Below are 17,549 nucleotides of genomic sequence, written 5' to 3' on the forward strand. Positions count from 1 at the left end.
AATGAGATGTACAAGACACTATGTTGAAAACAAACTTTACAACTTCGTTGGAGAAGCTGAGAGGGAGGAGTTGGGGAGGTGGGGAGGGAATAGATGGTAGAGGAAAAACAAAGGTCGATAGGAAATGTATGCATTACCATGCTCATATAACTGTAATTCCTCTGTACAGTATCTTTATAATATATATATATATATATATATATATATATATATATATAAATGAAAGAAAATAAGAAAAAATCTTTTAAAAAAAGAACTGCTCTAATAGGACATATCTGAAAACAACAACAATAGCAACAACAAAGACCTGAATGAAGAAAGAGAGTTGGCCTCAGGACCACCAAAGCTGAGAAAAGGACTTGAAGTGGTGATGCTCTAGCAGAAAATATGAAGGAAACCTGAGGTTGCAATGTCCTGAGCCAGATCAGAGAGCACTGAGGGAATCTGACCCATCGGAGCCAGGTAAACCTTGGAGGAACAGAAAATCCTGTTCAGAAGGATTGTAAGTAATCAGAAGGTTTTGAGCAGCATAGTATGATCTGACATATTTCATTTATTATTGAATTCACAAAATGCTTAATTGCCCAGTAAAAATAAAACATGTTTAAGGTTAACTTATGTATTAAGTTTGACATATGTGTACATTATGCAAATGCCTTAACCAAATCAATTAGCACATCCATCATCACCCATGTTGAAATTCAGACTTTCCGATTTTTCTTAAATTTAAACCCCAGGATTTGTTTAGCTGATAATTAAACATTTTTTAATTATCAGCCAATATCTCTACATTTCCCAAACTTCAGTCCTTGCAATCACCAACACTCTCTCTGCTTTTATGGGATTGGCATTTCTTTTGATTCTACATGTTACTGACATTATTTGGTATTTGTGTCTCTTTATCTGGTTTATATCATTTAGCACAACACCTTCCAGATTCATTCATGCTGTCGTAAATGGCAAGATGTCCTTTTCAAAATAAAATATTTGCATTGTGATTTGGAAAACTCTGGAAGCTGAAAGAAGGATAGATGGTTGGAGCTTATTATGCCAGTTTTTTGTAATAGTTTAGATGAAAGGGATTGGTTATCTATGCAAAGACATTTATAGTTCATTGATTAAATGAAAGTTTCTAATCAAATTTAAAATTGGCCACTTTTTAATAAAGGGAGGTAATATAAACATAAAACAAAATATTTCCCCAAATTAATTATTTAATTTAAATTTATTTCATTTTGGGAAATAGAAAGGAAACAAATGAACAAATTTCTATAATTTTTTAAAGAAACATGTAAATAGATTTATTTTTATTTTGTTAAATTTCATGGTGAACAACAGACTCTATAATATATACCTATTCAATTTTCTCATGTATTTTAGATTTTGAAATTCCATTTAGAGGAAATTTATATAAAATCATTTTATTCTTTATTTGAAAATTATTACAGAAGCTTTTACAGAAACAATACTCCCAGTTTGAAAAATGATAGTTGGTATGAAATGTACAAAGTCTATAGCGAGTTTATCTCTAATCTAAATAATTATTGCAACCTTTCCACAGAGCTAAATACTTATATATATCCAATTTTCAAAACATCTAACAAAATGGAGAGGAGAAAAGAGGGAAAAGAAAAGTAAACAGACAAAATGGGAAAATACCCAAACTTTGATTATGTGAAGAATTATATTAAGTTATTTCACATAGAATTAAAGTAGTATATAAGATCATGTGTAATTTCTTATACAAAATGTATGAAGCATAAAAAAATATCCTTGAGCCAGGTGACAGTGGCTCACGCCTTTAATTCTTGCTACTCAGGAAGCTGAGATCTGAGGATCAAGGTTTAAGGCCAACCCAGGCAGGAAAGACTTTGAGACTCTTTTCTCCAATAAATCACCAGAAAACCAGAATTGGTGCTGTGGCTCAAGTGGTAGAACAATATCCTTGAGCTGAAGAGCTGAGAGACACCACCTAGGCCCAGAGTTCAAGCACCATAACCAACAACAACAACAACAAAAAGAAAAATACCTTTGATTTTTGTCAGACTTACTGGAATAATGTTATAGAATAGATCTCTTTTAAAATATATGAAATTACTATTTGTATATGTACTTGTATAAATTGATAGATGTATGAGTTTAATTTTTTAAGTGTCATTGTTTAGAACAAGTTCCAGTTTCATATCTTTCCTCACTGCTAGCTTTCACAAAGAATGTGGCATTTAATCACAGATTTCAAGCTTAAAAGCATGCAAATGTAGTAAACTTCAATATAGAAAAGCAGTTACGGAACATGAACTTGTTGATGAATGGATAGCCCAGAGGCTGTTTGACTTTTTTCTAGGACTTTTAGTCTGAAATAAAATTCAAACCAGGATTAATGATAACATGTCTGCATTTACCACAAACTAAGTAAAGCACAAGGGTAATTTATAGCGTCTTCTAATTTAATGGGATGATAGTTGATAAATTATGGTTTTCAGTTCATGAATTAAGTCTCTATTGATAGGTGGCTTTATTTATCTTTGAGCAGTCTGTTTTTATTGAACTGTATATAATTCTTTTAGTACACATAAATTATAAATGAATAAATGAGCCGGTATATAATCATTAAGCATATTATCTAGAGAACCAGAAATGAGTCAAGGGCAGAATGATTATAGATAAAGACAATAGTTATGTTTATATGGCATCATGTACAGAAAATATATTTTAGTGTCCTCATCTTTACTTTCCAAAAAAAATCTCATTTATATTGTCATGACAGTATGGTAACTATAAATAAAAATTAACAACCCCTTTAACACCATGTCCTAAAGTTTCTAACATGAAATAAATGTGTAGTAGCTCTTAGAAGAAAGAAAACTGGGATAGCACAGAAGAAAGATGGGAAGATAAGATACTTTTAGGATAACAATCTTTACATAAGAAGATAACTTAAAAATAAAACCCAAAGCAATAACTAAGCAGAAAATCTTAAGGTAGTATGGAGAATGTAGACAGTAACTTGACGTCAGTTTAATAGAATATTTCCTGGAATTTCCTAGAGAAGTTCTCTCTTCTTTTGAAAATTTGTTGCTATTATAAAGGTGATATACAGAGGGGTTACATAAGTGAGGCAAAAACTACATTTCTTTTGGACAGTGTCATCCCTTTCCCTGCTCTTTCCCAGTTTTTTTCCCTCCCATCCCTACCCACAACCATAGTGACTACAAAGTACCACTGCTGAATTTGTTTACCCATTGTCCCTCCATTTCTCTGCCTCCTCTTATACTACCATAGATAGATAAATGAACAAATAAGACCCCCCCAAAAAAGGCAAACCAAAACAAGAAAAACCCTCTTATTTCCATTACCTGGAGTTCATTTTGATAAATATTCTTTGAATGCTCGGATACATATAGGCATTGTGCCTTTTTGTCTCCTAAGAGAATGGTGAAGTACTCTTTTATTATTATGTGTCTTATTTTTATAAGAAAAGATTTCCCTGTGCCAGTCAGACTAGTTTTACATCATGATCTTCCTGCCAGCAGCTTCTGAAACCAGAGATTACAGATGTGAGCCACCGTATCCTGTAAGAAAGTCATTTTTTTTACTTACAAATATTCCATTTATTCTTTTTTTATTGTGAAAATACAGAGGGGTTACAATTACATGGGCAAGATAATGAGTACATTTCTTATCAAGCATTGTAGCCTCCTCCTTTGTTTCCCCTTCCCATCCCTTCCCATCCTTCCTCCGTCCCCCCCCCATGTCCCCCACACACACACACCAAAGTTGTAAAGTGAAGTAAGCTAGGCCCAAAGAAACATAGGTCCCATGGTTTCCCTTATTTGCAATACCTAGTATATGTCTGAGTCAAGCAGAAAAGGTCAGATAAGTTGATGTTAGGGAAATGAACCCTAAGATAAGTATTCAGTTTTTTTTCTTTCATGCAATTGTTTCTAACACATTTATAAGATTATTTCTTTGCTGCTTTGTATGTCCCTCCCCCACAGTATAACACCTGCTTTCACTGTATTTGATGTCGGTATAATTTGTGGAGGGAAAGGGGAAAAATAAATAGTTTAAATAGGGATACAGGTGGACCCATTACAACAATGAGATGTACAAGTCGTTATGTGGAAAAGAAAGTTATTTTTAAACTGGACCTTTTAGAATAACTCGGGATGTGCTAGGTCGTTCCAGGAGAAATAATATTTTGAATAAAGGCATAAATGGACACAGTAGAGTGTTTTACATATTTGCCACAAAGCATACCTTTAAATAAGCAAAGATATTCATTACTTTTTAAAGTGGTTTTCATGCATTTGTTTTGAAGAAATTCTAATCAGAGGAGAAACATGAAGGTAACATAACTTTTGGAGGAATATTATCTGGAACTTGAATGCGGTATTAAAACCATATTATCTGAAAATTGTAATTGTTCAATAACCAGAAGAATACAAAATACAATGGTTTTGCCTATCAAACACTCCCAAATACATTTTAATTCTATAGCTTCTGATTGCTAATCACTAAAATGAATAATATATAGTTTAATAAAAAACAAAAATGCATGTTGTATGTAATTTTCCATGTCACATTATTTTATGTTATCTTTTATTTTTCTCTTTGTTCCTAAACATAGAGATTTTGTGGCTTTAAAATTAATTTTGTCCTATATGGTATTGATATACATATAATTTTATATTATTTTTCTGGCTAATTTGATTGTTTCAGTTGGCTTGATAAATATGCTCCATTATATGATTACTTCAATAACAGTGATTTGGGCCTAATAATAATATTCACCATAAAATTCCTCAGGGTTATCTACTGACCAAAAATAGACATACTATAGAATATTCAGAGTTTTGTGACGTGTCTCAATAGAAGTAATACTAAGATACTTATGTTCAATTTGCTTTAAGATATCACTAGATCATATGGAGAAGCAATAAACTGAATGTGCATTTGAATTGCTTGCAATTTTTGTAATTTATCTATTTAAAATATACTAAACTATGCAGCCAAAATGGGTCTGAGTAAATTATATATGTTATTAAGGTTATTTAGGTTCTACCATAAAAATTGTAACTCAGATCACAATTAAAGATGACAATGATCTTGAATCTCAAAAACACAGTGGAGATGTTACAAATCATTCATTACTTTTTAAAATGTATATATAAGAGCATATAATCTTAAAACTTTGAAATCTTAAAGAAAATTTGAATAGAAGCATATTTAATAAATCATCCCACATAGTTAAGCAGTAAGATCTATTAATTTTCAAAAAGAAGAGCATCTGTTTATTTTATTTAAGTATTATAAATACAAAAAAAACACAAGGTAGAGTTTATGATGACTTACAGTATGCAGACATATGACTATTTTTATTTGTTTTATCATTGAAAGGATATTATCTGGTTTGTTTTTCCATTGCCACCCAAAATAATCATGGATTTCACTATTTTCTATCACTTTATCTTTGATGGTGTATAAATTATTTTAGTAGTAGTTTAGCTTGCATATGCATACTTAAATAACTAGATGTTTTCCCATATAACTTCTGTGAGGAAACTCATGCTAACTTCAACAATCCTTCTTTTATACTTTGAGGTAAAAATGACTGATTTAATTAAATTACTGAGGATGAAAAAGAACAGATATGTATCTTACTACCTAAATCTCCTTGATATTTACTTTCAAGGGTAGTTAGAGAAGAGCCATGGAAAGAAAGGGCAGATTCATTTGGTTAGGTAGTATAGATCAAAGTCAGTATCTCAGATTTTATATCTAAGTGTCATAACCTTCGTAGAAACTTATAGAACAGAATTTCAACTAGCCAATACCTATGACAGATACAGTTTTCTTCTTTTCAACTATTGACTGTTTTCTGAATAACCGCCAAATCTGACTTTGCAATCACCCCATATGGAACTCAAAAAGATATTAGGAACATTAGAGTATGAAATAAAAGTGGACACATGTAAGATAATTAAAAATATTAGAGCTGTTTGGAAGAGCTATAACTTCCTTCCAAGTTCTTTTAGTTTAAAAACAGTATGTAATATGTTAGGGCCAGAGCCTTCTACTTTAGATAAAACATGTTCAGTTTCTCCTAACCTCAGCTGAAAATTTTACAGTAATGTTTGAAAATGAAAGACTCAAGTCTACCATCCAAGTACTAGCCAAACCCAAACCTGCTTAGCTTCTGAGATCAGATGACATCAGACACGTTCAGGTTGGTATGGCCAAAGACCAATTTGGTTTACATACACATGGAATTATATGCCTCCGTTGAAAAGAATGACATTGCCCCTTTTGTAAGGAAATGGAAAAACGGGAAAAAATCATATTAAGTGAAATAAGCCAGGCCCAGAGAATCATACAGTCCCTGGTTTCCCTCATTTGTAGTAATTAGTATATGTCTAGGATAGTTCTAGCAGAGGATCATGATATGACCATATACAATGCTGCTAATCAAAATGATCTCCACAATATGGAAACAAGAGGGTTTTTGTTGTTTTGTTTTTCTTTTTAAGTATAGGGTTCACAGTTATTTCTTTAGTCTTCTTTTTTTTTTTCTTCCCTGGTTTATTCCCTGTGGAATAAACTGTTTCTGACTTTGGTGGTTTTTGTAGTATAAGTTTCTCTGATTTGGGGAAGGAAAGAGGAATCACAGAAATGGTGGGACAAAGGGTGAAACAATGTAACAGGGATAGTTACTAGACACTATGTTGGAAATGAACTTTACAATTTGGTGGGGGAGGTCAGTGGGTAGGGAAAGTGGGGGAAAACAAGAGAGGGGGTAACACTGCTGGAAAATAAATGTGCTCATTACTTTTCTTATGTAACTGTAACCCCTCTCTACATCACCTTTACAATAAAATAAAATTTTGAGAAAGAAGAACGATTCAGGTAACTCTAGTTACTTTGACTGTTTTAAATTCTCTTAAATTTAAAATTTTATGGTCTATTATCTACAGAGCATTGAATGTTCTTTATTACTAATATTGAGTGGTATTATGGGCTTCAAAATAATCATTGTTCATTATATCAAGAGACTCAAATTTCCAACTATGGTTTGATGTCACTATGTGTGTACTGGAGGCTTACAGGTGCTGGAAAGGCCAAGAAGCAAAGGCAGGAAAGCAGCCAAGATTAAAGTTTCACAAGTCCAGATGTAGCTGCTGCTGCCATTTATAAAATAAGGGAGGTTGGTATTTTAGCATTACAGCTGGTAAGTAGTAAGAGGGAATAACGCACTTGTGCATGTGTGCATGCGCCTTTAGGGGTGGAAAAAAAGTACAAGGTACAAAACAGTCCAACATGACAAAAATGAAGTGGCAATGTGAGTATCAATCTGTTCAACCCCACTGGAAATGAAATACTTCGCTAATGCTAATGAAATATTCTGATACACAAAGGAAAATAAAACATATAAACAAACATACAGAGCTGAAAATGATTCTAACTTCTTGTGATTTGAAATTAACTAAATTATTATAAACAGCACTCAGTAATATTCTTTTTCTCATTTAATTATTTTTCCATTACCCAACCTTTCAACGTTCTTTTAGAAACAATTTCTACAAAAGAGATCCAGTGACTACATAAGTCATTGAATTAGACACTAAGTTAATATGAAATGGCTCATAACAGATGTTCTTATCAAGATACTACAAATATACCCATAATTCTAAGTTTAAACAGATCACTTCCAAAAGAAAAAGAAAGATATCACAACTGCTGAACATTAAAAGATGATCTGTGTGACACAATGCTCATAAATTACTAGTCATGGCACTATATTCATGAACTGTTTATATAATCTTTAAGTAGTTGTACAAAGGAGTTGCCATTCACCAAAATAGTTCATGAATATTATATATATAAGTTGTACATATATACAAGTAGTTGTATATATATATAACATATATATATATTATATATATATATATATATATGTTTGCACTGGGTTCAAGCTATGCTTGGTATTTAGTGCTCTGTAATCTTTGGGAAAAGACTTAATTCCTTAAAATCTAAAATTCTTCATTGGGGGATAGGTATAGTGGCAGTATCTATCTGTTTGGGTTGTTCTAATTAAATGTGAATCAGCATATGAATTTCTTGAAACTATCTCTAACCATATTTTCTTCCCAAAGAGTCTTCATCTATAATAAATCCAAACTAAATCTGATGTTTAAGACTCATTCGAAGTCCAATGTACATAGGTATGAAATCATCAAAATGAAATTCCTTTGTACTACTAACATATGTTAATAAAAATCTTTCCCCTATAAAAAAATAATTCAAACAAAATGACTTTCCAACCCCCTATCCTGGATTATGCTTCATTGTCAGAAATTTAAACTTAATGCCATGGAATTAGAATATGTAATTTTCAGGTTCTGGGTTGTATTCTCTCCCATATTGAATTTCCATTGGTAGGTAGGTAGGTAAGTAGGTAGGTAGGTAGGTAGGTAGATAGATAGATAGATAGATAGATAGATAGATAGATAGATAGATAGATAGATAGATGATAGATAGATAGATAGATAGATAGATAGATAGATAGATAGATAGATAGATAGATAGATAGATATTGGAAATGATATATAGTTATACATTCCATTTCATAAAATTGATTAAATTTCAAAAGCCACAGTTTCAGACTAAACTTAAGACAGTGCTATTTTATTCCAATTACATGTAAAAATTCACTGCATATCCTACAAAAAGGGAAGGGGGGAAGTGGGAGGGAGGGTAGTTGAGAATGTTCAAAGAAGAACATTGACAAAGACATTGTATTCATAAACAACTTTGTTTAATGGTGGCTCTTTTGTGCAATTGATCTTTTATAAATATAAATAATTCAGAATCACAATGTACTATATATTTGTCATTCTCTAAGTTTTACTTTAATTATTATTATTTATTTATTTATTTTTTGTCAATCGTGGAGCTTGAACTCTGGGCCTGGGCTCTGTCCCTCAGCTCTTCAGCTCAAGGTTAACGCTCTACCACTTGAGCCACAGTGCCACTTCTGTTTTTTTTGTTGTTGTTGTTTTTCTGGTGGTTTATTGAGGTAAGAGTGTCATGGACTTTCCGGCCCAGGCTGGCTTTGAACAGTGATCCTCAGATCTCAGCCTCCTGAGTAGCTAGGATTACACGCGTGAGCCACCTGGCTTTAATTTATATATATATATATATATATATATATATATATATATATATATAATTTGGTAAAAATTGTATTACAATGTTGGAATTATACCAAAATTTACATTCATTTTCCCCTCAGATTAAGTCCTATGGAACACAGTGGTAAACTCAGGACTTGGGAAGTTGAGGCAAGAGGATCATGAGTTCCAAACCAGTCTATGTTATATAGAGAGTTTCACATAACCTTACACCTGAAACTCTACTGAAACTCTTACTCAAAACAAATAAGATTAATGACCCAGACCTTGGTGGTGTAACCCTAGCTACTCAGAAGGCTGAGATCTGAGGATCTCAGTTCAAAGCCCCCAGAAAGAAAAGTCTGTGAGACTCCTAATCTCCACTTAATCCCCAGAAGTGTTGAGGTGGCTCAAAGTGGTAGAGTGTTAGTCATGAGTGAAAGAGCTCAAGGATAGTGCCCAGACCCTTGAGTTCAAGCTACACACACACACACACACACACACACACACACACACACACCAAAAAAAATACAAATACAAATACAAAATGAACAGATTTGAATTAATATAGGCTCAATAGAAGATAGCGTGACAAGAATATTATAAGGTCCTGGGCACCATATCAATAAATAAACCAAAGCAAATAAGCTAACAAGGTAAACTAGAATTAACAGCTTATAATAAAAAGAATACTTTATATTGACTTCTGAAAGCCTATCTGAAGTAATTTACCAATTTCTAATATTTAGCAACTATTTCCTAACATTTTTATATTTTTTTCCTGAGAGAAATTCAGCCTCAAAAATTTCATTTTTTGAAATAACTTCTATACCTTAAATTGATAACTAAGGTTAGGAAGGAAACTCAAAATTAAGACTCTTCCCTTTACTCAGCAGATTCTGATGAAGCTTATGATGGTTACATGCAGAGCCTAAGTGATAGGCCTAAAAAGCCAATGTGTTGACCTTTATACAAAATTGAAATCTTTCAACATGATTATAGCCCACTTTCATAATGTTTTATCTCTTTTTTCTTTATCTCTTTATTCTTTATATCTCTATAAAAACATATTTCTTGTTATAGCCATATTTTTACAATGTAAATGTATTTCATATATATGAAAGATATTAATTAGGTCAACTAAGGTGTTGTGTGATTGATAAATATGTATGAGAGGCCAAGGGACAAAGATATCTAGTTATCATATATTATCAACATTTCAAATCATATAAGCATAATAACTATTTGTTAGAAAGTAAAATTTATAGCAGAGAGCTGGTGGCTTACTTTCAACTATTAATTCTGGCTACTCAAGAGGCTGAGTTCTGTGAATTGCAGTTTGGAGCCAGCCCAAGAAGACAAATATTCAAGACCTTTGCCTCCAATTAACCAGTAAAAACTGAAAGTGGAAGCATGGCTCAAGAAGTAGAGCTCTAGACATATGCCAAATGCCAAGCAAAAACCTGAGACCCAGCATTCAAACCCCAGTAAGTGTGTGCGTTGGGTGTGGGGGGCGGGGGTGGGGAGTGGGGGAAGAGAGAAGATCTAAATTAAAAGATCTAAATTAAAGATTTAGAATTAAACTGTGATATGTTTAAATGACAACAATTCTTGATTATCATATTAAGAACACATACAGCCAGATGCTGGTGGTTCATGCCTATAATCGTAGCTACTCAGGAGGCTGAGATGGAGGTTCAAAGTCAGTCCTGGCAGGAAAGTCTGTGAGACTCTTATCTCTAATAAATCACTAGAAAACCAGAAGTGGCACTGTGGCTTCAAGTGGTAGACCAAAAATAAATAAATAAATAAATAAATAAATAAAAAAGAACGCATATATAACCAAACTAATATTATGCACTGATTATTGATTTTGTTTACTGTTATCACTTCAAATTTCAGAAATGGATTTGTACCAGCCTTATCTGATTGACACTTATAGTGGGAGCACATTTTGTATTCCAACTTTCTTATCAGCCACATTAGAAGAGTAAAACTTCTGAAAGGTAAAATTAATTTAGATGTTTTTATCTTCCAGAACAAACATTTTAGTATATAACATTTTTTAGAAAATTTACATTATTTTTCTTAACATGTCTTTAAATAAGTATATTTCAACTCTGTCTACACAATGCAAGACGTTAGTCACCAAATATGGGTGCTGGTGGGCTATCATATTGGACAACACAGTGCACAAGGTAACTCAAACTAAGTAACAGTATAATCATGATTGAAATGATGAGCATCTTCTTCCTAGATACCATATTTAGAGGTATATAAGCAGGCAACTGTCACATTTAAATATCACAGTGTCTATAGAAACAAGTCCTATATGAGTGCAATTAAGGGGAAACTTTTTAAAACAGAGAGGGTAATTAAGTAGAAAATGTGTAGTTAAATCCACACAAAAAAATGTTGGAGGGAAAGATCCTTTTCCAAACAGAGGAACACCAAGCATGAAAGGAAAGGGGATGGGTAGAAACCCAGAATAGGCAAAAATTACCATATTTATTGAATAGAAGGCCATTTTGGCTCTGGAAAACTTCTTTTTCCCCCCAAAGAGAATGGCCACAAGCCAACAGATACAGGACTAAAATAGAGCATATACCATGGTAACCATAGTAATGAGTAGATGGAACTAAAATAGCTGGTCTTGGGTGAGCAGATGTTCAGTCAAAGCAAGAATGAAAACATGAACTGCAATTCACAACCTCCATTTTCTCTACATACAGTGAGACAGTGTTCTAAGTGTCTGTGGGAGAAATGTGCCTAAGGAGGAAGAGCCGAAGCATCCTCAATGCCTTGTTATTTGCACAGGCAAACAGATCTGGATTTCCATTAGTAGAATGCAACCTCCCCAAGAAAGGTGATAAACATTTCCATTACTTGCAAGTACGCACACACCTTCTTAAATAGAGTTCTGTGTCTTACTGCCTTGGAAAGTAGTCTTGTTTAGATTGAAGCATTTCAAAAAAAATTATGTACCATCGCAATTGGCTTCAGAAAGCCTAACCTAAATATAATCTTTCTAGAAATAGCACAGTTGTTATCTATTTCATGCCAACACCTTCCCTAAACTTCAAATTATCTTTGCAACAGTATTGGATCATGGTGGTTAAGAACACAGAGTTTTCTACAGAGTGCCTGGGTTAAAATCCTTTGTCCAAATTACTTTGGACAAAGTAATTTTTAACTTTTTAAGACACAGTAGCTTACATAGAAAATGAAATTAAACAATGGCACTGCATGCGCTTGATGTAATTAACATAAAGAACCATTAAGTTATGTGCTGGAAACTTGAATTTCCAAAGTATAGCATTAGTTTTCTATTAATTTTATTATTTACGAATTCAATAAATTATACTATTGCTATTAAATTCAAAATATATGGTAAGAAATATATTAAATCTATGTTTTTATATATATTGCACATTTTGTTAATAGATATGCAATACATAAAAAACACAATAAGGCACATATAAAATATATCTCCATATATATGTGGAATATATATTTAATCCTTTAAAATGGGTAATTTAGGAGAAAACAATGAAGTCATACTTGAACAAGGCAGATACAGATAGTTCTCATCTTGTCTTCAGAAATGTGCTTGACCAAAATTTTACTGTGTGTCATATTCTGTTTCATTCTACAACCAGTGTTTCAAACATGTCCTATTCTGCAGAATAATCTACCCAAAGGAGCAGCCCAAGGACCAATAAATCGTTATTAGATTAACATTAAAGTTCATTAAGAAATGGTTTCAAATTTAATGTAAGAGTAAAAGGCTTTAGAGAGAGGAATTATTGTGTTGAGATCTCAATAAAACAAACTTGTATTCTTAATTGTTGGAAATTCCTTGATATATATATTCTCCCTAGCTCCATAATGCCTTGTGTAGTTGAAGTGTTGAGGCTATACTTCTCACTGTAGTTGGTGTAGAATAATCTACCCAAAGGAGCAGCCCAAGGACCAATAAATCGTTATTAGATTAACATTAAAGTTCATTAAGAAATGGTTTCAAATTTAATGTAAGAGTAAAAGGCTTTAGAGAGAGGAATTATTGTGTTGAGATCTCAATAAAACAAACTTGTATTCTTAATTGTTGGAAATTCCTTGATATATATATTCTCCCTAGCTCCATAATGCCTTGTGTAGTTGAAGTGTTGAGGCTATACTTCTCACTGTAGTTGGTGTAGGAAGAGGATTAACACACACTCTTCTTGACCTACTGTGGTCCCAAGCTCTCTCAGAGAAAGAATAAAAGTGTGCATAATTGCCTAAAAAGTCATGTTTTCCAACAATGAGAATAGGAGAGGTTTTATTAGAAGTCGAATGATGAATCTCACAAGTTAAGGATAACAAATATCATAGGCTTAACAAAAGATTCATATGGTCTCTAGTTTCACAAAAGCTTTCCTCACAAAGATGTTCACCACAATATTATTCACATATAAAAATATAGAATAAAATGTATATATGTATGCATGCACATATATACCTTTTTATAATTGTGCAATTTATGTAGTGTATATATAAAATTATATTTAACTATATATACTTATTTACATACATTCACATATATTTATATCTGTACATATCTCTTTATTTATATTTACATAAATATTTCATATATGTGTGTATAAAACTATGAAAGCAGAATATGTTCTATGTTTCCCAATGTTTAGCAACTCAATATAATGATAATTATGAGCTTGTATTATAAGAAAAATAGAAATTTATTAACATAGCTATAATATAGTTGCTCCTCTATTCATCTGAATTATAATATTTAGAGGAATTAGTCAAACCATAAATGAAATAATTATTTAGAATTGAATGTCTTCCAATTTTTGTAATATGCTTCCCTTGCATAAGAGCAAGCAATGCACATTACTAAAATAATTATATCCATTATATTTTAAAAATGGGAATTAGTGAGAACAAAGCTTAAAAAGACTTTCCTATCACATCACATTTAAGGTACTTCCATGCCTTACTTATCCTCTCAGGCTATTTGGAAAAATGTGAATGTGGACAAAAAGACACAGATAAGAATTCAAAAAGGGTTGTATTTATGATAGCAGCAATAGGAATGCCCATCTTCACATGGTCCTGCCCAATAATGTTCATTCAGCTGTGAAAAGTTAGAAGCCCAGAAGAGCAGTTTGCCCATGTCCAGTTTTCTAACATTCATATAAAAACATAAAAATATTAACTAGACTTGTTTTGAGCTTTGATGAAATAAGAATACTGTATGGCCAAAAATAGTTCTAAAAGTTGGAAGAAAAGCATGTTTTATGTTATTTTCATTAGATGTGTGGTTTTACTTGAATTTGCTCTTTGTTTTTACGTGGTTATAGCTCAGATGTCTGTGGTAGATTTCATTCTCCAATTTGGTATACATACATATATATGTGTATATATATATATATATATATATATATATATATATATATATATCACATATATAGGATTCCTAGTAATAATTTGGTGCCAAGAATTGCTTTAGACTTTTCAGGAATTAACTGTTCAAATGGTGCTTCTTTGGAAAATTACAAATTAGAGGCTGGGCACTAACTAAACCAGTGTAATTGCTGCTATTTGGTGTGGGTTTGTGTGTTGAAAGAACATTTAATCCTAACAAAAGTAGATGATTTGGAGTGTAATGGAGGTACAATAATGGAGATCAGACTCTCCATTGCAAGGTCAATTAGAGACTGCTGGTGCAATTTCCCTCCTGTCTAATGGCCTTAATATAACCACATATTCTTATTATTGCTCTAGAGTTATTGAACATATGTAATGTGTGTATCTGCCTTTGTGGGCCCTTTCAATAGTTCTACTCAAGGCAGCTGCACACGAAGCTTAAGGGTTTGCAGCTGTTGGAAGCTATATCAGGAACGTGAGGGTTTGGCACTCATTTTCATAGTTCCTACTGTGTAGCAGTTTGGCAAGAGCTGTGGAAAGGCTATGGTGACTTAAATAATGCTTATAAAACTTTTTTCCATAGTTGTGGCCCTGAGCTCATGAGGAATGGGGTCGAAGAATATAAGAGTGGTTATTTTCATTTGGGATTTGGAAGCCATTCATACTATTACCATGAGGTTAAAATATTCTGAGACACTCTTACATTTTGGCTTTTCTTTGATACATGCAGTAAAGAAAAACAAAAAATTCATGAGGTAGGTCTAAAGAGCGTCCTATGTTCTCAATTTCACCAGAAATGTTCAAAGTCCTATTATAAACATTTATATAAAAATTCACAGGTCAATTTTTAAAATACATATCCATTAGGGGGGAATTCTAAAACTTCAAATCATCACAGTGAATTTTTTGTTATTTTAGAAAGAAATGAATTATAGAAGATTAAATAAATCATTTTTGAAAGAAAATTCAAAGCATTTTAGCTTTGCCCAGAAAAAAACTTGTTCAAAAATGCATATGTATTTTCAGTATTGTAGTCAGATAATCAAAATATTATAAAGGAAAAGAAGCAGCTAGTTACAATTTTGAACATGAGAAAATAATTAAATTGAATCATTTAGGTCTTTAATTGTATATTTACATAAATAATTTGGGGGGGGTGTTCAGTTGTGGGGCTTGAACTCTGGGCCTGAGCTCTGTCCTTGAGCTGGCCCAAGGTGAACACTCTACCACTTGAGCCACAGCACCACTTCCAGTTTTCTGGAGGTTAAATGGACATGAGTCTCACAGACTTTTCCTGCTGAGGCTGGCTTTGAACTTCAATCCTCAGATCTCAGCCTTCTGAGTAGCTAGGATTACAGGCGTGAGCCGCCAGCATCCGGGAATATGTGTTATTTTTAAATGAATTCAAAAGGTAAAAATATATTGGGAATATTTGGGTCAAGTCAATTGTAATATTAATAAAATCATACTTGTCTTAATATTTCTGGTTAAAAAAAGTATAGTGAACTATATATACCTGTTTCTGGAGGGATATTTAAATTTCTTACTGACTAAAGATACATATGAACAAAATAGCAGTTTTTAAATATAAAAAAGTTGAAAGTTCAATTCTTATTGTTAGGGTATCTTAGTTTAATCTTTATGATGGATGTATCTTGTACCTATATATTTATATTTTTATATCATGTATGAAGAATAAACAATAAAAGTGTTTAAAAGAATAATTCTTGCAAGGAGGCAACAATGCTTGATAATGCTTGCCCATGTAATTGTAACTCCTCTGTACGGTATTCTCACAATTAAAAAAATGCCAAAAATAAATAAATAAATAAAAGAATAATTCTTGTTGGGTTCAGGTAGCTCAAAACAGTAATTCTAGCTACTTAGGAGATCTGTGGTTTGAAACCAGCCTGGGCAGAAAGGTCCATTAGATTCTGATCTCCAGTTAACCACAAAAAGCCAGAAGTGGAGCCTTGGCTCAAATGGTAGACTGATAGCCTTGAGCTAAAGAGCTGAGGGACAGCACCCAGGCCCAGAGTTCAAGCCCCATGACTGAAAAAAAAAAAAAAAGGAATAGGCTGAAACACTTCTGATCCTAAACAACTGAAGTTTATGTTTCCATTGACCACAGTGGAAAACCCTCCTAGAACATGAGGCAGTGGACAAAATTTTTGAATTTACTGAAAAATTAAGACACAGTTGAAGACACAGTTAAGAAAGTGAAGGCTAGATGTACAATGAGATGGATTATTTTCAAAACAACCTTAGAATTTGTGTCCAGGTTATTAAAACATGATTTCTATAGCTCTTTTGCTTAAGTGGTACACTACTACTTGAGCCACAGCACCATTTCCAGGGATTTGGTGTTCAACTGGGGATAGCATCTCAAGACTTTCCAGGCTAACTTCGAACTATATCCTCAGATTTCAGCCACTTGAATACCTGGTATTTACCTGGCTAAATTAGAAGCATTTTAAAATAATACACCTAGCTACTCACTCATGCAGATAGTTAACTGAGAGGAGACTGGGCATAAGTCATGTGGTGTCTCACCAATAGGGAAATATAATATGACTATTGTGTATAGGAAAACAGAGATACATTTCTATATTAGTATTTTCTACATCTTAAAAAATATGTGAGTATCATAAAGTAAGAAGAATGGAGCTCACTGCCCTGTAATTTATTCAAGTATTTAGGAAAAGGAATCCAACTAAAAAGGTGAAAGATTTATACAATCTGTAGAGAAATCAGAGTATATGCAACAAATCAAAGAAAGGTTGGACAAATGGAATTGCATGAAGCTGTAGAGCATAACATAGCAAAGGACATAGCTAGCAAGATCAATAGAAAGCCCACGGATTGGGAGAAGGTCTTCACTAGCCATCCAATAGACAAGGATCTCATGTCTAAAATATACCTGGAACTCAAAAAATTAAATCCCCCAAC

Source organism: Dipodomys merriami, unplaced genomic scaffold, assembly GCF_024711535.1.
Source record: "Dipodomys merriami isolate MVZ:Mamm:240054 unplaced genomic scaffold, mDipMer1.0.p SCAF_5, whole genome shotgun sequence".
NCBI lineage: Eukaryota > Metazoa > Chordata > Mammalia > Rodentia > Heteromyidae > Dipodomys > Dipodomys merriami.